This window comes from Equus przewalskii, chromosome 5 (genome assembly GCF_037783145.1).
Source record: "Equus przewalskii isolate Varuska chromosome 5, EquPr2, whole genome shotgun sequence".
Taxonomy (NCBI): Eukaryota; Metazoa; Chordata; class Mammalia; order Perissodactyla; family Equidae; genus Equus; species Equus przewalskii.
Genome location: NC_091835.1, coordinates 60,261,731 through 60,286,896, shown reverse-complemented (window position 1 = coordinate 60,286,896; position 25,166 = coordinate 60,261,731). Strand labels below are relative to the sequence as shown.

General features: G+C 39.1%; 1 long non-coding RNA gene across 2 annotated transcripts in view; it reads left to right on the top strand.

The window, feature by feature from the left end:
- Positions 1–15,658: 15,658 nt before the first annotated feature.
- The window catches only part of LOC103551975 (uncharacterized), a 37,942-nt gene continuing 28,434 nt past the window's right edge, over positions 15,659–25,166 (top strand). For both annotated transcript variants that reach the window (XR_545125.2, XR_545126.2), the window contains exons 1-2: positions 15,659–15,787; positions 17,096–17,206. This is a non-coding gene — a long non-coding RNA (uncharacterized lncRNA). The remainder of the gene's footprint in view (positions 15,788–17,095; positions 17,207–25,166) is intronic.

The following is a 25,166-nucleotide window of genomic DNA, read 5'->3' as shown; positions in this document are numbered from 1 at the left end:
ATTCTTAAGCTCATTAAATATGTATTTGTTTATTATAGAAAAGCTTATCATATAAATACATGCACATGTATGTATATATATGTATATATAATATACAGTAACATATATAATACATACTGCATATTTATTATATAATATACAATTATAGTGTATAATTGTATGTATAATATATTATATTATATATAGTACATGTATACCATGTATTATACACATTATATATTGATATAAAATTATTATACTATATAATTATTCTACTAAATAATTTTATATAATTTATTATATTGTAATTTATAATTATATATAATTTATAATTATGTGTATATTTTATGAGTGTACATATGTACGTGTATGTACATATCATAAGTATATGAAAGGGAAAGAAAGAAGAGAAAACCTTAAATAAAACAGTGTGTTTGGGGTTTTAATTTCCAGATGTTTCTTATTGGTGCCCACCTGAGCTTGTACCTGAGGAAAGTGGTTCTCATCTTCTTTGCCCATCTGCATTATCTCTGTTCCTGTATCTAACATTGTTTACATCCTGGGCCATCTGGCCCAAATCATCACCTAGGTGAGTCAAGAGGTCGCAGGATTTTGTAATTGTCACAGTTGTTGAAAATTATTTTGGATTTTGCTCTCAGTATTTTTCCTTCCATTTCCCATTTCTAACTGGTTATTCGTGCCCTTTGTGTTTCTTGCCCAAGATTTATGGGGCTCAGAGAGAAGATTCCTTCCCAGCTTTTGTTATTCTAAGGCCTGTCCTACTTGAAAAGATTAAGCTAAATGCCAATGAAAGTGAGAAGGTGTTACTGTGGGGAGAAATGGGAAGGGAGTGGGCGAGGTAAGATTTCCCTAAGATTTAAGAAAAATGTCAGAATTGAGGGGTGGGAGACAGGGTAGTGATCAGGCTTTGAAGGAAACTCCTTGCAAGTGTAACTAGGAGGATGGGCTGTGGTCAGGGGCTTCCCAGAGGTGGCTCAGATGCCTGAACGCCTGTTGTAGCCCAAGAGCAGAGATTGGCAGGACTTCTGCAGGCTCGGACTAGGAGCAGGACCAGAAGGACCCCAGAGCCCTGTCAGTCATTTCCTGGGTCACATACAAACCTCACTAACTCTCTGCAACCCCAGGGGACGATCCAGCCCCGAAATGACAGAGACTGAGTTTCCTGCCATCTGGTGGAATGACAGTTTGGAGTTAGAATTCAGTTGATTTAAGAAAATAAAGATAGTGACAATGTTTGCACAATCAATTGTGCCCTCTGAGATTTCATCCTGCTATTAAGGCTTTTTACATTTTAACTGTAAAATTTCTTTAATGCTTCTGCAATGAACTCATTCATTCAACGAATATTTATTGAAGGGCTTTTAAGTGTCAGGTATTCGGGATAAAATGGTGAAAGGACAGATACACCAGACCCTGCAGCCTAGCAGTGGGGCGAACTAGGAAACAGAATTAAATACAGAACGCTAATACGAATAGCGATAGAGAAAGATATGTTTATAAGGGAAGATATAGAAGATCACTTAACTCAGACTTAGGGCATCAGACAAGAGACTGTTCCTCCAGGAACCGGCCTGGAGAGGACAGAGTGCACTGAGCACTGGAGAATGTCAGATAAACTTGGAGTTCAAGGTGAGGAGTGATAAGAAATGAATCCACAGAGGCCACCAAGGTCCAAGTCACTGATGGCCTTGAAAGCCATGTTAAGGGACTTGGGCTTTTAAGTGATTGCTCAAACTTTTCATATCTGGTACAAATTTTCATGAGGTTTCTAAAGAAGTTTTCTTTCTTCCATTGCATTTTGCATGCCTACTGGTTCCAGCTACTGATTCAGCAGGAGTAGCCTCTCTGACTTGTAAATTTGCTGGTTTGTATCTCCATTTCTTTCAGAGCTGTGCTATGCACTAAGCAGTGAGTGATGTTTTATGAATGACAAGTATTTTTAACCAAAAGAGGGCAGTTTCCAATCTGGCTATTACCTGAAAACGGGCCATCGTTGCACAGGATTCATTTATCTCTCTTTTGCTTCCTTTGATGCAATATGGAATTTCCCCTGAGTGGTCGCAGCCACTCGAGTCCACTTCTGTGTGAAATAAGGAAGGTGAAATGTGCTTCTACTTTCAGTTTAGGTCTGTGTCATCACCTCTTAATATTTCATTTCTGAAAATGAGCCTACGTGCAAAAACTAACCAGATTACCTGACTTACTAGACCAGGCAGAAGTCTTGGAACCCTCCCAGAACCACACAGGCCCGGGCAGTGTGGGGCTCAAGGGTGTGTGGTTTGCTCAAGGGCAGGATAAGGTAAGACCTCCTAAAGTAAAAATCTGATACGGTCCTATTAAAAATATCTCCTTTGAGTGTCATCAGCATTTGCAAAATTAAAGACAGCTTAAACACTAACTTTGTAGTCACTGGTTCAAATGCAAGGAGTATTGCTTTACCAATAGCTAAAAATGTCCATTTTCCAAGGGCTGGAAAGATTCCATGCTCTACCTGTTCAAGGCACTTGGATGAACAAACCATTATTATTCAGCCGAGTTTATATTCACAGTGTGCAACAGAGTTGTAGCTAAAACTTAAAGGAAGTTGCAAACATTTGAGAGCGGACAATGGATGCAAAAAGATATTTCAAACCATTTTTTGTACTCCTAAGTGGCAAGAAGCAAACTGAAAAAAAGTTAACCCAAGGGGCCGGCTCCGTGGCCGAGTGGTTAAGTTCGCACGCTCCACTGCGGCAGCTCAGGGTTCAGATCCTGGGCGTGGACATGGCACTGCTCGTCAGGCCACGTTGAGGCGGCGTCCCACATCCCACAACTAGAAGGACCTGCAACTAAGACATACAACTATGTACGGGTGGGGGGGGGGGCGTGTTGGGAAATAAAGCAGAAAAAAAAAAAGGTTGGCAATAGTTGTTAGCCCAGGTGCCAATCCCTAAAAAAATAAAAAAAAAAAGTTAACCCACACAATAATCTCACAGCCAGCTAGAGAGCCAATGTAGTTTATAAGGTGATGTGCTTTTGTGTTCATTTAGATTGATAATTTATCTAATACTTTGTTGCATGTGAACTTGATCCTCTTGGGCGAATTCTATTTGGAAGCCATCATATGGACTACTAAAGAGTTTAAGTAAATGCCGTATTTTCCCTGCTTGGTAATGTCCAGTGGTGCTGTCTACTAGGTCCTCATGACAGAACCAACACTACACACTGGTGTGTAATACCCTCTACCACATGGTCTGGTCTTCTGTGAGGAGACTGGGCAGCCTATGTGAGGGACCTGCACAGCCAAAGATGTTTTATGTGTTTCAGTCTTTGGTCCTTGAAAACCAGTAAGTTTGCAGTCTTATTGAGATTGCTGATACAATTTGGCAACGCTGATTTCAATCATCTCAGTGAGGCGGGAGCCATCACACAGTCTAGCCATCTGCCAGGATCAGAGACAAGACTGAACTTTTAATGATGCAGCATTTGTCATGTGACACAGGAGAAGCAGAGCATTAATCCACAATTGCTCATGACTCCACTGTGACTCTCAACGCGAGATCCACTTAAAACAAGAGTTTGAGGGACGTGCGGCATTGTAACCCCTTACGTTAATAAGCAATGGGAAAAAAATCTTTCATTCCAACAAAGTCAGAGGCTTTAGAACCCCTGAGCAAAACAACTGGAAGCTGAGCGTTATAGAAAAGTAAGCAAAAAAATGCTAAATTAGACTTATATTAGAGATGAATGCTGTATTGAAATAAATAATAAGATTAGAATATTATTTGCACCTGAGTTTTACTGAAAAGGGACATTCTGTCTAAAACTAATCTAAAATACAAAGCTTCCCAATAAACCAAATCCCATAAACATCCCATCTAAGGATGTAACAAAAGATAACACAAAATAATACCCTAGTCACAAGGCTCATCTCCACCACAGCTGTCTAAAATAGATAGATATGGAGATTATAATTCACCTGGAGGATTATGAGTTTTTTGAAGACACGTTTACAAAAGTGGATCTACTGGTGATATTTAAAAACTATTTTAAAACTTCAAAATTTATTCATCACAGTTCTTTGATGAAATTAACAAGAACAAAAAATAACATGGATAAACTATCCAGATGTCTGAAATATGCTTAAAATGGTGGCGATGGTGGTTGTTATTTAATAAGCCTGACGTAGTTCCAAGAAAAACTAAGATTTACGTATCTATGTTTTTTGGCAGACAGAAATTCTTTGCCTACATATCAGTAGAGATTGCCTTATTGAATAAATCATAACAAAGCATATTTGTATGAATTGGCACTTAATAGATTTATTTTTATTGGTATAAATCCTTACAGTAAACTTTATCCTAAAAAAGAACATATGGCGGCTGTCCTGGTGGCACAGTGGTTAACTTCACACACTCTGCTTTGGCGGTCCAGGGTTTGAGTATTTGAATCCTGGGCGCAGACCTACGTACCACTCATCAGACCACGCTGTGGAGGCATCCCACATACAAAATAGAGGAAGACTGGCAGCAGAGCTTAGCTCAGGGCAATCTTCCTCACCAAAAAAAGAGAAAGAATATATATCACAATAAATTCCAGATGGATTATGAGACTAAATGTAAAAAATAAAAATGTGGAAGTGCTTTCTCAGTATAAATTTTTTTTAAGTCTATCATAAAAAAGTACATTGCAGGCCACCCTTGTGGCCTAGTGCTTGAGTTTGGCACACTCCACTTCAGCAGCCTGGGTTCATTTCTTGGGCACAGACCTACGCCATTCTTCAGTGGCCATACTGTGGTGGTGAGCCACATACAAAATAGAGGAAGATTGGCACAGATGTTAGCTCAGGGACAAATCTTCCTCCACAAAAAAAAAAAGTTACATTTAATTGAATTTAAAATTTTTTTTTAAATCTTGTATATAAAGTACACTAAAATTTTATTTGGCAAAGGACAAACAGAGGGAATATATTTGCAAAATGTATGGTTGGTAAAATGTTAATATCCTTTCTTTCTTCCTTTTCTCCTTTCTTTCTTTCAACAAACATGTATTAAGTTCTGGCCAACACGGTGTAGGAGTTGAAGATGCAATGGCGCCAGCATAGATTCAGTCCCCATGGCTGCTGCTACCCCTAGGCTGCCTCTGTGGGAACCGGAGAAGAAGGTGCCTGCTATTGGTTGCAGACTGTGGAATTAAGAAGGCTCTGCTGGCTCTCCTCAGTTGGTGCTCCTGGGCCAGAAATGTGTGCAGACCCATTTGGGAACTCTCCAGTTCTCCTGCTCACAGCCAAACAGGCAAAAAGGTCGATGGAACAATTCCTATGTAAGGATACAAGGCAGAACAGAGTGGGGAGCACTCCACCTGCACTGAGGAGGCTAGGGAGGAGAGCTGGGAGATGCGGCGACTAAACTGAGAACAGAAGAATGAGCAAGATTCACACGTGAAGAGAGAACAGCATGTGGGCAAAGGTGAGATCCTCCTTTTGTAAAGAGCTCTTGCAATGAATAAAGGAAAAAACTGGCATCACAAAATAAAATTAGGCAAAATACACTAAAATGCATAGAATATTAATCAAAGAAGATGGAAAATTGCTCATCCTCCCAAGTAATCAAAGAAATGCAAATTGAACCAGCAACTGAGATATTCATCCATAAATTTGAGAATACTTTATAGTTTGTGTCCAAAGCCCTAAAGGAGTGCAGACTCTTTATTCAAGTGATTTCACATTTAAAATTCTAATATCAATCAATAATAATAGAAATGTAAAGATGTAAGTGTAAGGTTATTCATTTTCAAACTTTACGTATGCCGTCAACTGATATGTGGAAAAACAAAAGGTGGTCTATCCAAAGGAATAAAGGTCTCATACGTGCTACATCCTGGATGATCCCTGAAAACATTCTGCTGAATGAAAGAAGCCAGGCATGAAAGACCGAGTAGAGGGCTGGTGGTCGCTCAGGGGGCTGGGAGCAGGGAGGAAACGGGATGGGTGGACGGGGGATGGTAACTAAAGGGTATGGGTTTCTTTTAAGATGATGAAAATGTTCTCAATGTGGCTGTGGTGATGATGGTTGTACGTATTTGTAAATATACTAGAAACCACTGAATTGCACACTTTAAATGGTATGTGAACTATATCTCAGTAAAGCTTTTTAAAAAACAGTATTATGAGAGCAAATAAGAAAGAAAAAGAATTTAATATCCAAAAAATTTTAAAATAGTTAAAGAATATCATGGTACAAATAAAAGTTGGAATAGTATATGTGAAACACTGCATAATACAATTTTAAGGTCTAAAAACAGAGTATTATTTGTATCTACCTATATCTATGTATATAATATTGACATTGATTATCTAGTTATTTCTGGAGTTGACATTTGTGGGTGATTTTCCTCTCTTTATTTTTTTGCTCATTAAAACTCTTCTGTAGCATATGCATCTGAATATTTTTATAATTAAAGGAAAGGATGCTTTAGAGAAAAAAGATTAAAGCAAATTTGTAAAATTTTTTAAAATGCCCCAAACTAAAGATCTGAAAGAAAATATAAGACCTGTGAAGTCAGACTATTGAAAGTTAGTAGTTCATTAGGTTTCTTTTTCATTCGTTCCCTTTTTTTGGAAGTGTGTGTAATATTTTACACAATTAACTTTATGCCCTACACTTTCTGTGGTAAGCCTCAAGCTGTTTAAAACTTTTTTCATTCATGTTAGTCATTCAGAAAGAAAAGCAAGCTGCTTGCAAATGATATACAGCTCTAAAAATCCTACGTTCTTCTTGCAATTTCAACATTTTTTTTAAAAAAGAATGATTTAACGGGTACTTCATAATAAGACTTCTAAGCTGCTGATTCACTTAGAAATGAAAAGTATGTAAAAAATTGCTAATAAAATTCTTGAAACCACAATACAACTTTTGGAATTATTTAAGCTGACGTCCTTCCCATAGTGTAGAGTTTAAATAGCTTAGAAGCAATCTTTTCTAAAATCATTTTTACCTTTTCAATATGGAAAGGACACATTGTGGTTATGTAAGAAAATATCTACAATTTTAGAAATTATAAGTACAAGGTCTATTATCTTTAAAATACTTTAGCAACAGGAAAGAAAAGCAAAACAAAGGATGGATAAGGCATATGTGGCAAAACTTTGATTATTGATTTGGAGTTATTGATATATTTGGGCTTATTGTGTGTTATGAAAGTTTTTACAATAAAATATTTTTTGATTAGAAGGGACATTTTAAACATCTTAAAAGAGTATAAATACAACCTAAAGAAAGGTATCAATAAATTACATGAGACATAGAGGAAGCTCACAAATATAAACATACTAAAGACACTTAAATTTGCATTGTGACTTCAAATATCAGTAAGCTACGTGAAAAAAAGTGTCCAACTCCATATTCGGTTGCAAAATAGAAGGGGTATGAGACTTTCTTTACATTGTCTTAAGAGGTAAAACTCTGACCAATGGGTATAAACTCAAGGAAGACAAATATTCCAGCAATGGAATAAGTTGCCTTGAGGATTTGTAATTTACCCGCCCATGGTAAACTAGACATTCTCTCAGATAGGCAGTTAGACAAAGACTTCAGGCATCAGACGTGGGGCTGGCTTATTCAACCAAAAGGGTCATTGAGGCATAACAATGAACTGGTTGCTAGTTCCATGAATATCGGGCTGGTCATGTCCAACTTCTAGGTGCCTATGAAATAATACCCATCTCTCAGGGTTGTTGTGAGGATTCAATGATAAATTATTATTATCACTAGCATTAGAACAGTGCCTGGCATATAGGAAGCACTCAGAATTATTAAACTGTATTACTATATGATTAACATCGTAAGCCTTGGTGTCAAACATCTGGTTTCCAACCCCAGCTCCACCATTTATTAGCTCCTTTTTTAACATCAGGCAGTTTATTTAACATTTCTTTAAATCCTTCCACACTAAACTTTGGGTAACGAGTGCTAAACTTCAACAAGTAATGTATCCACGACACAAGCTTGATGCTCAATAAATGATATTTATTACAATAATAATGGCATCATTATTATTTCTTCCATTTCAAAAATTCTATGATTCCAAGAAAGAGTTACTGAATAATATTAATTTTAAAATTTAATTTCCAACAATGTTGCTGTTGAAACTACTATATATTGTGCTTGAAACTCCCTTGAGACTATAACACTTACCACAGAGAGCATTTGCTGAGAGTAGCTTTGGTCCTTAGCAGAGCTGAGGAACACCTTGAGGCTGGAACCTCCACCAGTATTCATCCACCAACTGGCTGCCAGTGTCACAGCTGCTGATGTACTCTCTCCGGGGCACCCACATCCCATTGCCAGGGGACTCTTCCAGAAGTAAAATATCTCTGGTGTTTATGACTTCTTTTAAGATCTCTGGAAGAAAAGGTAAGAAATGTAAAATATGAGCATTGCAACATTTTAAAATAGGCTTTACAAACTCATCAGGATCTAAGAAAAAAAAAAACTGTCATTCTGATTCCTGATTGCCGTTCAACAGCAGTTTAAGATTTACTGCTTTGTTGTCAGAGAAATACAGATCTTCCTCAACTCGTGATGGGATTACATCCTGACAAGCCCATCGTAAGTTGAAAATATCACATCAAAGATGCATTTAATACATCTCACCTGCTGAACATCATAACTTAGTATAGCCTACCTTAACCATGCTCAGAAGACTTATGGTTGGGTAAAACCGTCTAACACAAAGCCTATCTTATAATAATGTGTTGAATATCTCATGTAATTTATTGAATACTGTACTGAAAGCGAAAAGCAGAAAGGTTGCATGGATACAAGAATGATTGTAATTACATCAATTGTTCACCCTCAGGATTGTGTGGCTGGCTGGGGGTTGCGGCTCGCCACCGCTGCCCAGCATCACGAGAGAGTTTTATAGTGCATATAGCCAGCCTGGGAAAAGATCAAAATTTAAAGTTCGAGGTACAGTTTCTTTTATTTTTTTGAGGAAGATTAGCCCTGAGCTAACTGCTGCCAATCCTCCTCTTTTTACTGAGGAAGACTGGCCCTGAGCTAACATCCGTGCTCATCTTCCTCTACTTTGTATGTGGGACGCCTACCACAGCATGGCTTGCAAGTAGTGCCATGTCCACACCCGGGATCCAAACCAGCGAACCCCGGGCCACGGAAGTGAAATGTGCGCACTTAACTGCTGCGCCACCGGGCCAGCCCCCACGGTACAGTTTCTACTGAATGTGTACTGCTTTTGCACCATCGTAAAGTCAGAAAATCACAAGTCAAACCACTGTTAGTCAGGGATGGTCTGTATTTGCTAATAATGTCTGTATAGATCTCTCCATATCTCTGTAACTGAAGTGAGGAGTCCAACACTGTAGGCACTTTGAATCAGTTTTAAATACGAAACATGAAATTTGGCATCAGCATCTAGCATGATGTTCTTCCTGTAGTAAGTGCTCAAAAAACATATGTAGAATTTAACTGAAAAAAAATTTACCCAAAATAAGTGGCCTTTGCAATTTAGCAACATTAAAGATGTATTATGGAAAGACATCAGAAGGCTTAAGCCACTGTGTGAATTAATTTCTAAGTCTGGCCAAAAAAAAGATTATAATCTGTATAGCAGCCCTTAAACATCTTACCCATTATTATGTCTGTGCATATCAACACAGTATGAAAGAAGACAACTGTGACTTCAGTATTTGAGCTACAATATCCATCATAGCCTGTTTTATTAGATTTTTTTCTTAGCGCAAAGTATTTGAATTTTAGATGAACATTTTCTCTAAAAGGTTTTCTGATTGTAAATAGTCTGGATAAAATTAGAGATGAAAATCTCCATAAAATTTTCTCAAAGTAAAATAGAAAACCTACACTGAGACATTGAAATTAATTTTTTGGTGGGCACAACTCAGCTTATATGTTAAAATTTACAAGATTTTTTAAAGTAATCTATCAACTGTAGCTTGAAGTTTTAAAGTTTAAATCCTCTAAAACATTCTGCAATATGTCAACCTTTAAGTTATTAGTGAGTGTCAAGAACCACTTAGAATATAGACCCCAGGGGACCAGCCCGGTGGCGCAGCAGTTAAGTTAGCACGTTCTGCTTCAGCGGCCTAGGGTTTGCCGGTTCGGATCCTGGGTGCAGACATGGCACCGCTTAGCAACCCATAATGGGGCAGGCATCCCACATATAAAGTAGAGGAAGATGGGCACAGATGTTAGCTCAGGGCCAGTTTTCCTCAGCAAAAAGAGGAGGATTGGCAGTAGATGTTCGCCCACGGCTAATCTCCCTCAAAAAAAGAAAGAATATAGACTCCGTGATGGGAAGAGGCCAAATCCAAGAGTAAAACTCACCCAGGCCTTAATGATGCCAAGAGCCAACCTCGTCCTCACAGGTAGGCCTTCTGTTGTATTGAGCCTAAAATTTCAGGGAACATTAACATCAGACAAGGACACTCTGTGACTGTGATAGATCAAGAAAAAAACTAGGGCCAGCCCTGTGGCCAAGTGGTTAAATTTGTGTGCTCCACTTTGGCGGCCCAGGGTTTCACCAGTTCGGATCCTGGGTGCAGACCTAGCACCACCCATCAAGCCGTGCTGAGGCAGCATGCCACATAGCACAACCAGAGGACCTACAGCTAGAACATACAACTATCTACTGGAGGGTTTGGGGAGAAAAAGAAAAGAAAAAAGAGGAAGATTGGCAACAGATGTTAGCTCTGGGCCAGTCTTTAAAAACTAGACCACTCTGCCATCATGTTTGAACACATACAAAACATGAACTTTGTCCAATTCACAAAAAATGACCAAACATTCCTTCTCCCAGCTGCTATCAACTGTTTGAGTTCATGTGTTGAAACCTGATCCCCACTGTGATGGTATTAGGAAGTGGGGCCTTTGGGAGGTGATTATGTCATGAGGATGGAGCCCTTATGAACAAGATTAGTGCCCTTATAAAGGAGACCCCAGGGAAGTCCCTTGCCCCTTCTGCCAAGTGAGGACGCAACAAGAAGATGCTAAGAATCAGGAAACACGTTTTCATCAGATACCAAATCTTGGGCTTCCCAGCCTCCAGAACTGTGAGAAAAACTTTCTATAGTTTAAGCCCCTCAGTCTATGGTATTGGGTTAGAGCACCCTGAACAGACTATGATGCTGGCTAATAGGGGTGGTTGCTGCTTCTTTACCAATTACATCTTCAGCTTCGATCTAGCCTTTTCTCCTAGATAAGATCTATTCAGATATCTAATCACAGAATTAGTCCCACGAAAGCAAAACCCCCATCCTTCAACCCTCCCCAAATCACCTAACTCAAGCAAAATTTCTACAAGAAGTATTTTCTACCAGCCTCAGTAGAAAAATTCCCTCAGTTTTTCTAGGTTTGCATCGCCCTTTGCTGCCAGAAGTAATAAATCTAGTCTTCAACCACGGGTGTGTTCCTAGTGCTCTTTGGCTGGAGGGCATTGACAAATGTCCCAGAGAACTCCTTTTTTGTCTTCCCTTGCCAGTGTTTTCTTCTTCACTCTCTCCTTTCTCTCACCAACATATAAACTGGCACATAAATGTTTAAAATAATAACACTTACTAAGCACTTTCCCTGTATCAGCTCCCTTTTTATCCTCACAAATGTCCTGTGAGGTGAGCACGCAGAGGCACTGCGAGACTGAGTAACACACAGCTGAGGAGCAGCCTGAGGCCCCACTCGGTACAGTTCGCATGAAGAGCAGGTGATCTTCATTACCATACAAAACCGCATCTTATAAAGAAAACAAAGCCTACGTTGGACGCCATTTCCCCTCTCTGGTTCCATCTCTCTCATTTTTTGTCACAGTTAAGCTTCAGTGTCCTCACTGCCTACCTTCCCTTAAATCCCGTTAACAGCGTCAGCTCAGAGCCCTCTGACTTCTACACCTCACATTCTACCAAAACCACTCCCTCCAAGACCACCAACAACCGCAGAACATCCTGGAAAGGGGATGGCCTTTGGAATCATACAGACCGCAATTTAAACCCCAGCAGGTTATTTAACATCTTCAATCTTCAGTTTTACCTCATGCAATTCTTAAGAGATCAAATGAGATAACCTGTATAAGACACGTACCACATTATTGTCATTAAAAATGATAATATTATTAATATTACTGACCAATCAGCAGCATTTGATGTTGTTAACTACACTTCCTTTTTTGAAATATCTATTTTTTGGCTCCTAGGAGTCCATCCTCTCTTGGAGTTCCTCAGTTTTCTAGAAGATTCTTGGTCTATTTTACAAGTTCATCCTCATTTGCTTACGTCTCAAATATTGGTTTTCGCTGGGGGCTTCTTCTTGGCACTGTGCCCTTCTTGCTGGAGATCAATGGTTCTCAGTTTCTGTGTGTGGGAGGAGAGGGATGGAAAAGAGCTGAGGAAGCTTTTGAGATCACTAGGGCAGCTTTTTCCAACTCCTACAGGAGATTCTGAGATATCACCCTACGAGCAGAATGCACTGTATTTACCTTTCCATGATAACTAATCTTTCTGGATTTATAAACTTTAGTATTTCTTTGATTTTGTGACACATCTAGAAAGGCTGGGTGACAAATGTAGAGGGAACTCCTCTCTTCTTCTCCTACATTCCTTTCTTGGGTCATAAAATACGTACTCTCACCAGCAGTTCTGACTTCTCAGGGAGTGCTAGAGATTTTCATTCCGTACTTAACTTCCCTTGAGGATGTTCTGAGGAGGATGCTGCCATCATTCTCTTCACCCTTTTGGTAGCTCCTTCTCAAGAAAAGAGGAGAGACTTACTTGATTGGGAAGACTGGCAGAGATGGTATCCACTGGCCTATGTTTCTTTACTGGCCAAGTTAATGTATTGAAGATCATTCTCCATGAGGGATCTTACTTCTTAGAGCTAATTCTTCCTCTCACTCTCATTCTTAGCTCTTGTGCGCCTGTGCACACACACAGATCCTTACAAGGCTGCAAGTGTTCTATCCATTTCCTGTCTTGAGGTAGTAAGTGTCACTTGCCATACCCTACATGAGGAGACTGTAATTCTCCCAGTTCTCATCCTGTACCAAGAAAGTTAAATTCAGACTATGAGGGGAGGTAGGGGACCCAGCAGCATTTGCTCATGTAGAGAGAGTGTCATGAAAAAGCTGATAGCCAGTCACTTTGCTGTTAATTCCTGTGTTCCCACTCTATCAGTCAGGGCACGGGAGGAGACGACTGGGGAGCAGCACTCAGCAGAGAAAAAGAAATAACATTCAAAATAAAATTAAAACCACATTGTGTGTGTTTCTTTTCATTAAGAGAATGTAACTTCCTTCTTCTGAGTTGTCTTGAGGTAACTGAAGTCTACAGAACACCAAAACTCTGAGCTAGGGTCGCTAACTAAGAAGAATTCACATTTGGCCACAAAAGCGACGTGGTGCAGTTTATCGAATGTGGCCCACAACCCATGAGTGTGTCAAGCAATCAGTTTAACAGATTATTACCAGGATTTTTTAAAAAATGCAATAGAAAAGAATAGAAAGTTTCAGAGGGGATGGGATAAAAAAAATTTCAGTGTGATTAATCGTCTTAACCCTACACAACTTGTAAGTAGGAAAGCTGGGACTTGAATTCAGACCACCTGAATCCATGCCCTATGCTTTTGGCTGCACGATGCATCTCAGTTTTGCAGGTTTCCAATAACTTATTTCCTAAATTCCTCAGTTGATTGTTCCCTTAAACATGGCCCTGGTGATTAAATGCATAGATCTTGGAGCTCAAGTCCCAGGGAAGTTACTTTACCTCTCTGGGTCTCATCTGTGGAGATGACTGTATCTTCCACACAGGATTTGTTATAGGCCACATTGTGTCCCCCCGCAAAGTCATGTGTTGAAGCTGTAGCCCTCGGGACCACAAAATATGACTGTATTTGGAGAAAGCATCTTTAAAGAGGTAATTAAATTACAATGGGACAGTTAGGGGTGGTCCTAAAACTCCAATCTGACTGGTACCTTTATAAAAGGAGATTAGGACACACAGAGAAATGCCAGGGATATGTGCAAGTGGGAAAGACCAGGTGAGGACACAGTAAGGAGGCAGCCATCTGCGAGTCAAGCAGAGAGGCCTCAGAAGAAAATCGGTTGACACCTTGACCTGAGACTTCCAGCCTCCAGAACTGTGAGAAAATAAATTTCTGTTGGTTAAGCCCCCCAGGCTGTGATATTTTGTTATGGCAGACCAAGCAACTAATACAAGGCTGTTATGAAGAATAAAATTTAGTATGCATAACGTGATTGGGAGTATGAGTTCCTACCGTTAATGCTTGCCTCAAAGTCGACTTCTCTATATCTTCGATTCTTTAGGCTTACTTCTGTCTTCTGTGTAATTACATTTACCTGTTTACTCTTTGTCCTTCTGGCTAATTTGTAAGCCTCCAAAAGAGGAGGTACTACACAGGCCTGTTCAAATAGAAAAGTGTTTGTAACATATTAACAACTCACTAAATATCTACTAAATGAATGAAGGCCTAGTGACTGATGCAGGTGCTCTGCCAAATTATTTTTGCTAAAAATGGGCCAATTGACTTGAACATTTATTCTTTCATAACCATGTCTGGATTCATGTCTCACTTATTTTAAAAAACATATTTAAAGATATCATGCAGATTACAGATCTGAATCTTATTTTTTTTTTTTTTAAAGATTTTATTTTTTCTTTTGTGTCCCCAAAGCCCCCCAGTACATAGTTGTATCTTCTTCGTTGTGGGTCCTTCTAGTTGTGGCATGTGGGACGCCGCCTCAGCGTGGTCTGATGAGCAGTGCCATGTCCGCGCCCAGGATTCGAACCAACGAAACACTGGGCCGCCTGCAGCGGAGCGCGCGAACTTAACCACTCGGCCACGGGGCCAACCCCTGAATCTTATTTTTATACTGACTTTACAAAAAGATGTTGAAAGAGAAGTAAAGGAAACAGTGATGAAGAGTACAATGACAATGTTCTAGTAACCATAGAAAACACATCAGGTTGGCGTCAAGAATGGCCTCATAAAGGTGAAAGCATATTGGCTATGGGTATCTCTCACACTCTCTAGTCTGGATGGTTTTTACCTCTGTGACAGCACAGCATTCAGGACAAGGACAGGGGCCATCTGTGATTCATGAGTTTGATGGATGTAGCAGGGTCAAAGCCATCCACATAAAATCCCAAGTCCAGTTTCAGAAACACCAGCACCATTCACTAATCTTCTACATATCAGTATTCAAGCCCTAGAGCTTACACTGGGGGATATTATCCTGTTTGTGGCCCAGGCCCTCTAGAGACTCTGCTGAGATTTACGTTCCTGAGCATGAAGCAGGAAGACAAAAAGGCACTATTTAGTTTGAGGAAGCAGGTCTGTTCCTCCTGTTTTCTATTTGAGAATATGGCAGTGCAAGAGGTAGCAACAAGTGTGTCTGTGGGTTGAGCAATGCAGCCAGGCGTTTAAGGTCCAACAGGACAAAAAAGCAACATAACCTTTTGAGGTAAAAATAATCCATTCTCTATTTATAAGACAACGACTATGACTCCTCCCTTAGCAGAGACAGGAGCATCATTAGGCCTTGAAAATATCAGTACAGGGTGCTATTTGGTCAAAAGAACCAATAAACCGCCAGTCACTTTTAAAAAGGAAGCAAATTGTGAAACAGGAAGCTTGCCTTGTTTAGTTTCTTTCCTGTGCTTCTCGTCTCCAAGGCAGTGAAAAGAAGTACTTGGTCAAGAAACTTTAAAGATGACTTAACACAGCTGGAGAAGATAAGAGAAGAACATCTGATTAGAGTCATAGAGGAGGTAAGGTAGCTTCTGTACGAGAAAATACCTATGACTGTTTAGGCTGAAAACATGGAAGAAGATGAAATCAAAGTGTGTAATATGATGACAGGTTTATGCAGGACACACGTAGACTTATTCACCAGATCCAGGAGTGTTAGAATGGGAGAGGACAGACTTGATGGGAACCATATGGGAACTTAGAAATCATTCTAATCCAATCCCCTTAATAAAGCTGAGGGAATTTAGAGCCAGGAAAGTGAGGTGACTTTCCCAAGGACACCCTATTAGTAACAGCAGAGCTGAGACTAGGCCGTGTTTCTCTACCCAACCACCTCTCCTGACTCTATTCAGTGGCCTCATATTGCGTCCTGGCTGGTCAATGATGCCTACCATGGAATCCCTTTCAGGTCTGTTCAATTCCTTCTGTTTTTGAAGTCTGATCCAGACAATAGATGAAGCAATTTACTATAAGGTGAAAAGAGCAGCAACTGTATGCCTTACCACTTCCATGAATTTCTACTGAACACATTTTTTTTTTAAAGATTGGCACCTGAGCTAACATCTGTTGCCAATCTTCTTCCTTTTTTTCTTTCATTCTTCTTCTCCCCAAAGCCCCCCTACGTAGTTGTATATTCTAGTTGTGAGTGCCTCTGGTTGTCCTATGTGGGACACCACCTCAGCATGGCCTGATGAGCAGTGCCATGTCTGCGCCCAGCATCTGAACCAACGAAACCCCTGGCCGCCAAAGCGGAGAGCACGAACTTAACCACTCAGCCACGGGGCCAGCCCCTTTTGAGCACTCTTGAAGAGAGAAAGTCCTAAACTGAAGAGTCAAATGTCTACATCACCACTCTATATTGTGGGAGATAATGAGAGCCATGACCACTCTCTTGGACTTTTTAAAATTATCAGCCTAGATTCCAATTAAGTCCTGTTAAAAACAAGACAACAGGCTCAAAATGGAGTTTCTTATGCTAAGGCCCACGTCACCAAACTGAGATTAACTTAATTAGTTTTTGTTCTGCCAGAAATGGAATCTTAAACCAGTCAGTCAGGAATCATCTGATCAGCGCTAGTTAGGTAATCTGCCTGATAGAGCCCTGCCATCCCCTATCAGGAAAGTAAACTTGTGGTAACCAATCTGCTTTTTTTGCTTAGTACGACTTCTTTGTTCCTGCTCCCTTCTGCCTATAAAATCTCTTGCCTTGTATAGCTCTTCAGAGCTCCTTTCTATCTGCTAGACTGGGTGCTGCCCGATTCATGAATCATTGACTAAAACTAATAAGATCTTTAAATTTTACTCAGTTGAATTTTGTTTTTTAATAGTTTTGGTGGTAGCAATGGGATCCGAAGTTTCGAGGACAATGAGGAACACAGGTGTCAGTACCCACTGAAGCCTTTGAGTTCTGTCTTTCTCACCATTTTGGAGAGCCATGGGTAAGTTCCTCTCATATCTGAACTCCATTTTTTGCATCCGAACTGTTCACTTTTATTGGTTCCCGGTCCAGGGTTAACAGGTCAGTTTAGACTAACAGGACGCTCTAATAGAGCATAGGTCTTTAACCCTCGGTTAATACATGATTGGCTCCAGAGCTTAGGGAGTCATCTTGAAGTGGCAGACAATTCCACCTAGAGCTCCAGTCCTTAGCCCTTGGCCAGTCCTCAGTACCATTTCTTTGATTACTGCTGGTGTCCACAATTCCATTTCCTCAGTAACTGTCGGTTTCTGCTAATGTCCACATGAGGTAAAGGAATAATAGAGCTGTCGTTAATGGGAATTTCAGAAGCCAAAGCTGCAAAATTGGTGGGCATATGTCGAATAATTAGAAGCTGTTAGAGCAATTACCACCCAAGTCTAAGACTCCTGCGCTAGGATAAGTTGGTCATATCATTAAGGAGAGACTTCAACACTCAGTCTTTAACTTAAAAGGTTAATGCTGTATAGCTTCTTGGGTTAGACTGACATTAGGTCATGAGGCAACCTCAAGAAAATTTCCATTCAATGAGGTGCACTGTAAAACAGCACAAGTTCCCAAGAATTGAGTGCTCCACCTTCCAGGACACCTGTTTAGTTTTAAGAACTAGGCCCTGGAAGCTGTAGACAGCTACAAGCATGGCAAAATCTTACTAAAGAACTGCATTTGAAAGCAAGGGTTCCCAAACCAAACAAACAGAATAGGATCCCTATTTTAACTGGCATGCAGAAGCCTCCAAAAGGCTTCAAGATTCCAAAATAGCTTTATTGAAGGATTCATTGCAAAAGGCTAATGAACAATTACAAACACAAGAGGTACCCTAAACAAAAGACTGTGAGACTGCTGTGACTCCTGCTGCTCCTCTCTATCCTCCTTCACCTGAGTACTCAGGGTCTACTAATCCTCTGTCTGAACCTCCTTTCCACTCTAAAGAGACTATTAAACAATTCCATTTTAAAATAAGAGCATCAGAGGCTACAGGTGATGCTCTTTGGGTATCTTTTACTTCTTGGTCAAAGACCAAACTAAGGAGCATAGTTAAAGAATTTCTTAAACCTGAGAAGGATCCCCAAAAGTTTTCTGAAGAATTTCGAGTCTTCATCGGAGCCTGTGACTCTGGGATGGCAGATCTTTACCAGCTTATGCACATCCTGGTAGGAGCTGGTGAAGCCCAAAAGTAGACTCAAGAGGCAGAATGGCATAGCCCCAAGAGTGATATTCAGGATCCTTCATCTCCAACATAGTCCCCTTACAGACCAGAAAATGTTCACAAAATAGCAGCCAATCTTTTAAAAGCTCTTCCTAGAGTCTTTCCTGCCCACACTGACTGGTCAATTATTCAAACCTTCAAACAAAAGAAAATGAATCTGTGGCAGACTTTACAGCCCATCTGGAGCTCTCTTTCTATGGAATGAAGGTAGGGCCTGGAAAGATAGGAAAGGACAGAGCCTATTTCCCAATTTTTTCTGGGTTTCTGAGACTCTTCTTACTCTTGACAAAGCCGTTACAGCCTTGAAGCAAAAGCTGTCGTTGCTCTGCCTTTTCCTAGAGCAAACGCTTGCCTTTAAATTTCCTTTCACAGGTTCACCCTCTAAGAATGTTACTTTCTGAAATGTTCCTGTTGGTAGGGAACAGCGGGAAGGAGAAAGACTCTCACTAGTTTGCAAGGAGAGTTTACAGTTTAAGCCCCAAAAGAGGAAAAATCATAAGTAAAGGCAAACACAAGTCAAGGTGTATTTAGTCATGAGCCTGATTGTGTATTTAGAGCGATAAGGATCTGTTGAGAAATGAATCAACAATCCCTGGGCCTGTTGGTAAAGAGAATCCTAGAAGCATTTCGTTTCATCAAACAGCTTGAGGAAATTATCCATTACAGATAAGCTTCTTTATTTTAAATATAGTCATGTACCCAAGCTTTGATTAGCAAGATTTCAAGCAAATATCCTTTTCCTGTAATAACCTAAAAATTAAACAGTGATCTCTTCACTCATCATTACTCACCTAAGTGCACATGTTGGAGGTGATTCCAAGGGCTCCTCTCATCTGTCCTCTCATATTACAATCTTTCCAAAGTCAAGAAGATCCCTTATTTTAAAACATTCTTGGGGTTTTATCAAAAACTTTAAGTGTGAATTTTCTTGAACTGTACTCATGAACATTCTTACTTGTTTAGTTTGGAGTTTGTAAGTAAATGGTTATGTTGAAAATAATCCACCAAATAATTAACCTATAAGCGTTTTGCTGATTCCTGAACACTTTAAAATCATAAGGAAAAAAATGTGCAATATGATTATCTTTAACAGAAGCAAAATGTGGTTAAGATTGAAACAGGATTTTCAGTAAAATGAAGGCATGGTATGCCAAACTCTTATGAAGGGCTGGATAAATATTTGTTGAACAAATGATGCTTTGCCTTATGGGAGGAAAGTGACACATAATGATAAGAATATGAATACTTGAACATGGAAAATTTTGGAAACTTGAGGAAACAACCAAATGCCAACATGTTTTGAAATAGTGCTATCAACCATGCAATTGATACATTACCTCTTGTTTCTGATAAGCCAATTAAATAAGGCAATGAACCTGCATTTAGAAGGTTCTTTTGGAGAGGCATTCAGATTTCCATAACTTTGAGATACAGATAAATGCAACAGAACTAGTTTATTTTGCTCATTTTGCACGAGTATCATTTTAATAGGTTCTAATTGGCATAAGGGGCTCTCCTCCAAAGGACCACTGCCCATCCACCCACCAGCAAATGAATCTCTTAGCATGAGAAGCAGGTGATATAATGAAAAGAGGACAGTTTGGATTCTGACACACTTGGTCACAAATCAGAGCACCAACACTTATAGTTGCATGTGACCAAGGGGAGAGAACAATGTGTTGGAGCCTCCATTTTCTCATCTGAAAAATGGAGACAATAACATTTACCTTTCAGGATTGTTATGCGGATTAGTGATAATAAATGTAAAATTCCCAACGTATAATATAAATGCTAAATAAAAAAATAGCTATTATCAAAATTGTAAAGAATATTCCAGAATAAGGGAATGTCTAAAAGTAAGACAAAATTATGGAACAATCATTGATTTAAGAATAAGAACATTCAAGACTACAATTCTGGATATAGAGCATAATCCAAAAGCTGAAGTACTATTTTCTACTCAATACGTTGTTTTTTATCTTTCTATTTGTATAAAAAAATTCAAGCTTACAGAAAAATTGAAGAATAATGCAATGAATGCCTGTATAACCTCCACCTAGATTCAACAATTGATAACATTTTGCCACATTTGTTTTCTCTCTATTATACACACACATACACACACACACGTATTTTCTTACCTTTTCAAAATATGAAAATATCATGACCTTTCGCTCCCAAATATTTTATCATGCCTTTCCTAATAAGGACATTCAACAAGCTAATTTATTTTAATACATCAATCAGGATAAGTAGATGTCAACAAATTATAATTGTTATGCACTAGATTCTTTTTGTTCAGTTGGAAATTTCTGTACTTCTCTAGCACCAATTTGCAATGGGCTTGGCAGACAATGGATTCTTGGAAGACCTACTGAAGGCTTATAAAGAAAAATGTTTTATGCAATAAGTAATTTAAAAATTACCTATTTTATTATGAAATGAAAGTTTTATCATCAGCAACAGTATTCACGAAAACATGTGCTTTCGTATAGCAATATATTGCGGACAGATATAAATGACTGAGGAGACACATCCAAAGAAGTGAAGCTCAGTGTTCCAAATTTTATTCCTTGCTGCTGACTTCTCTCTAGTCTTTGCTCTGCAGCTTCTCTAGACAATAACTCAGCTGCCCTGGGTTAAGTTGCACACAATAGCCATCCTTCCCAGAGAACTGTCTAACAGAAAGGTGCTTTCACAATCTTCTGCTTTTCCTTCAGCCTTATCTCTGTTTTCAATTTACCTTTATTTATGCATAGTTCAGTCACTTCTACCTGAGGCAACTTTTCAATGTGCAAACTCACCTTTGTTAACGATTTCCTCTCCCTTGAATTTCCTCTCTTCCAGCTTTTGCTCAATTATCCCAATATCTCAATCCCTCTCTATATCCCAAACTTTCTCTTTCCCTTCTCTTTTTTTATTGTGAACTAGCAAAATAATTCCAATCGCTCCTAATTAGTTAGCTAACCTTGGACAAATTGCTGGAACCCTCCTGGACCTCAATCTTCCCTCCCTGCAGCCAAGGTTGAGTGAGTTCTATTTGCAAAGCCAGAATTGAGAGTCAGCTCTGCTTGAGTTGAGATTAAGTAGGTGAATTCTGACCTCAACCTGCCTGAGGTCAAATCTCTGCTTCTCAATTATTAGTTGGATGGCTGTGGGTGAGTTCCTTAACTTTTCATGCCTTGGTTTCCTGTTTGTAAAGCAGTTATGTAGATAAGAGGACCTGCCTCATAATGTGGAGATAATATTTGTAATCAAGGACACTGTAACTGAAAAATGTAAGTCATGCTTGGAATACACTCACATTGAGGAAGCAAACACCAGAAGCTCTGAGAAAAGTATGGACAATAAAGAACGAATGGGATCAATTGTCTAAAAGTATTGAGCACATGTAAGATATCCTATTAGAATAGATGACTATAATTGCCTCCCCCTCACTACCTACTATCTTCTCGTTATCTAATCAAGTTTATCTGTCATCAAAAAGTCAATTAAGATAAAACTCCTTAACATTATTTTTAAATTACTATCATTAAAAGTCTAATTTTCTAAAATTTAATTGTGTGTTATACCAGGTACATCATAGACTAAATTTATTTGGGGGTAGTTGGGGCTTAACCACAACATATATTATTTCTAGCTTGTCATTTTCGTCAAATGTGAATTTCAAAGAGTTAGAAGGAAAATTCTCAAAAATTTAAACAGTGAGCATATGTCAAAGATATTTAACTGCTTAATTAGGCAACAAGCAGAATGGTAGAACTGGTTCCAAGGAGGAAAGGAGAGACTAGTATTCACAGTCAATGGAAGAAAGAACACTGAAAAAAGATTGCTAAGTTAGATTTTAAAATACTGATTGCTATAATCTAAATGTTTGTGTCTCCCCAAAATTTGTATGTTGAAATCCTAACCCCCAAAAGTGATGGTATGGGGACTTTGAGAGGTTGCTTAAATTACCAGGGCAGAACTGTTAATGTACTGGATTAGTGCTTCATGAAAGGGGCTCCAGAGAGATCCCCAGCCCCTTCTGCCATGTGACCTAGAAGAGAGCCCTCACCTGACCATGCTGGCACCCTGATCTCAGACTTGGAGCTCCAGAACTGTCAGAAATAAATTAACTTGTTTATAAGCTGCCCAGTCTGTGGTGTTTTCTTATAGCAGCCCAAACTGAGGTACTGATTAATATCCTCCAGGGCAATAAAACCATAACCTTTGGGATTATTTTTCTACTCGAAAGATATCATTTGATTCACCAGCAGACAAAAGTAATTTGCAACTTAACAGTCTTTGATAAAGTAACCTCTAACTTTGCAGAGTCTGGGCCCAATTAACAGCAAAGAGTAAGTCAAACAAAAGATGCCATCTCTAAAATGCCCTTAACCAGGCTGATCAGACAATGCTTTAGTATGGCAGTGAAAGCACAATCAGTGGCATTTTCGCTGTAGTTTTGTTTTGGATAGTTTTTCTCAACAGTTTCAATTTACAGATAACCCTTTTTAACCCAATCCATGTATAAATTATTTCCTAGACAAAAGAAATAGGTAAGTATGGCCTGTGACTTTGGGCTGCATGTTTGATGAGGAAACTTATACTTAATTTGGGAAGACAGTATGTATATGCAGAAAAGACCCATGGATCTTTACAAAGACATATTTAAACGTTTAACTTGATGAATGAATAAGTAGTTAGAATCAGTTCTAGCTTAATGTAGGTAATCAGGAAAACTGTAAACATGATCTTTATTCTTAAAACATTGAATACTGACTTTTAAAAGAAATCATATAACTTAAAAATGCATACCATACATTTAAAAAAGTTGTATTTATGTTCTTAAATTCAGCGTTCATTCCAAAAATTCTCTCAGTTTAAATTCAGTTCTTACACTAAGCCTATAATTTTGAAGTCCTGCTTCTCTGCCTCTTCTCTCTATATAGAAAATCTTGGCTTTTTTCTATGAAGAAGTCAAATTCATATGCAAGTTTAGGGTATGAAAGAATACATATTCTACAGTAATTTTTTTTTTTAGTTTTACTGAAAGCAATACCTTTGCTATTACGCATTCCAATATTGAAATAACATCCAGGTAAAATGAGCAATTCTGCTTTTGGAGAAACTTTCTTTATAATTCCTTTTCAAAATATCCATGTCTTTAGGATTCATCAAAAAAAAAAAAAATCCATGTCTTTTCTTTTGGAAGTCTGTGCTTAAATAAAAACAGAATGTCTGAAAAGTTTGCAGAAGGCTCCCATACCTATTCTACCTGACCACATTATAGGCAACATAACCTAGAGTTAAAACTGTTCTCATAGAAGAGCTCATACAAATCAATAAGAAAACACAAAGCCACCAGTCAGTAAGAGGGCTAAGGATACGACAGAAAACCAAAAAAGAGGAAGTGCTGCTCAGCCAACTTAGGAGAAAATGTTCTTAGCACTCAAAGCAACCTAAAGCAAAATACCAATATTCACCTTTACTGATGTATTAGTTTCCCAGCACTGCCTTAACAAATTACCACAAACTGGATGGCTTAAAACAAGAGAAACTTATTCTCTCAGTTCTGGAGGCTAGAAATCAAATCAAGGTGTCAACAGGATTATGTTCTCTGAAGGCTCTAGGCGAGAATCCTTCTTTGCCTCGTCCCGGCTTCCGGTGGTAGCCCGTGTTTCTTGACATGCAGCTCCATCACTCCAATCTCTGCCTGCATCTCCTCATGGCCTTGCTCCCTCTGTGTGGGTGGCTCTGTGCCCAAACTTCCCTCTTCTATAAGGACACAGTTATTAGATTAGAGCCCAAGCTAATCCAGTATGACATCATCGTAACTTGATTGCACCTACAAAGACCCTATTTCCTAATAAAGTCATATTCTAAAGTTCCAGGTGGGCATAAATCAAGACTCATCTCCGTCTCTCATATCACATCCAATCATCAGCAAGCCTCTTACTCTGTGTTTAAAATACCTTCTGAATCTGACTTCTCACCATCATCTCTCCATCTGTACTGTTGCAGTAGCCACCTACTTGGTTTCCTGCCTCTGCCCTTGCCTCCCTACATTCTCTTCCCCACACTGTGCCAGGGCAAGCCTTCAGAACCTAAATCATGGGATGTCAGCTCTTTGTTCAAAATCTGTCAGGAATGCCCCCATTATACTGAGAATGGAGTACAAAGTCCTTGTCAGATCGTACAAGGCTTTATGTGTTCCAGACCTTGGGTCCCTCTCCCTCTGTGGTTTCATTTCTAACCCTTCTTCTCCTTGTTCACACCTCTCAGGTCCCTCTGATCTTCATATAGGGCATCTACGTTCCCACTTGCAGCCATTTTCACTTGCTAGTCTCACTGTCTGGAATGGTCTTCCTCCAGATCTTACGTGGCTGGCTAATTCACTGTATTCAGATCTCTGCTCAAATCTCACTTTCTCTATGAGTGCTTCCTTGATCACTTTTTCCAAAACGGTGCTCCTTAAGCACTCTCTGTAGCCTTTCTCCGCTTTATTGTTCTTCATAGCATTTCTCACTATCTGACATTACCTAGTTATGTATGTGTGTATATGTATATATACATATGCATATAAATGTATGTTTAATATATAGATCTAATGTATATTATGATACACATTATATATATTATATACTATAATACATTATGTTATAATACACATTATATATAATCATACATCTGTGTGTTTCATTCTATTCTCCTTACTCAAGTGAGCTCT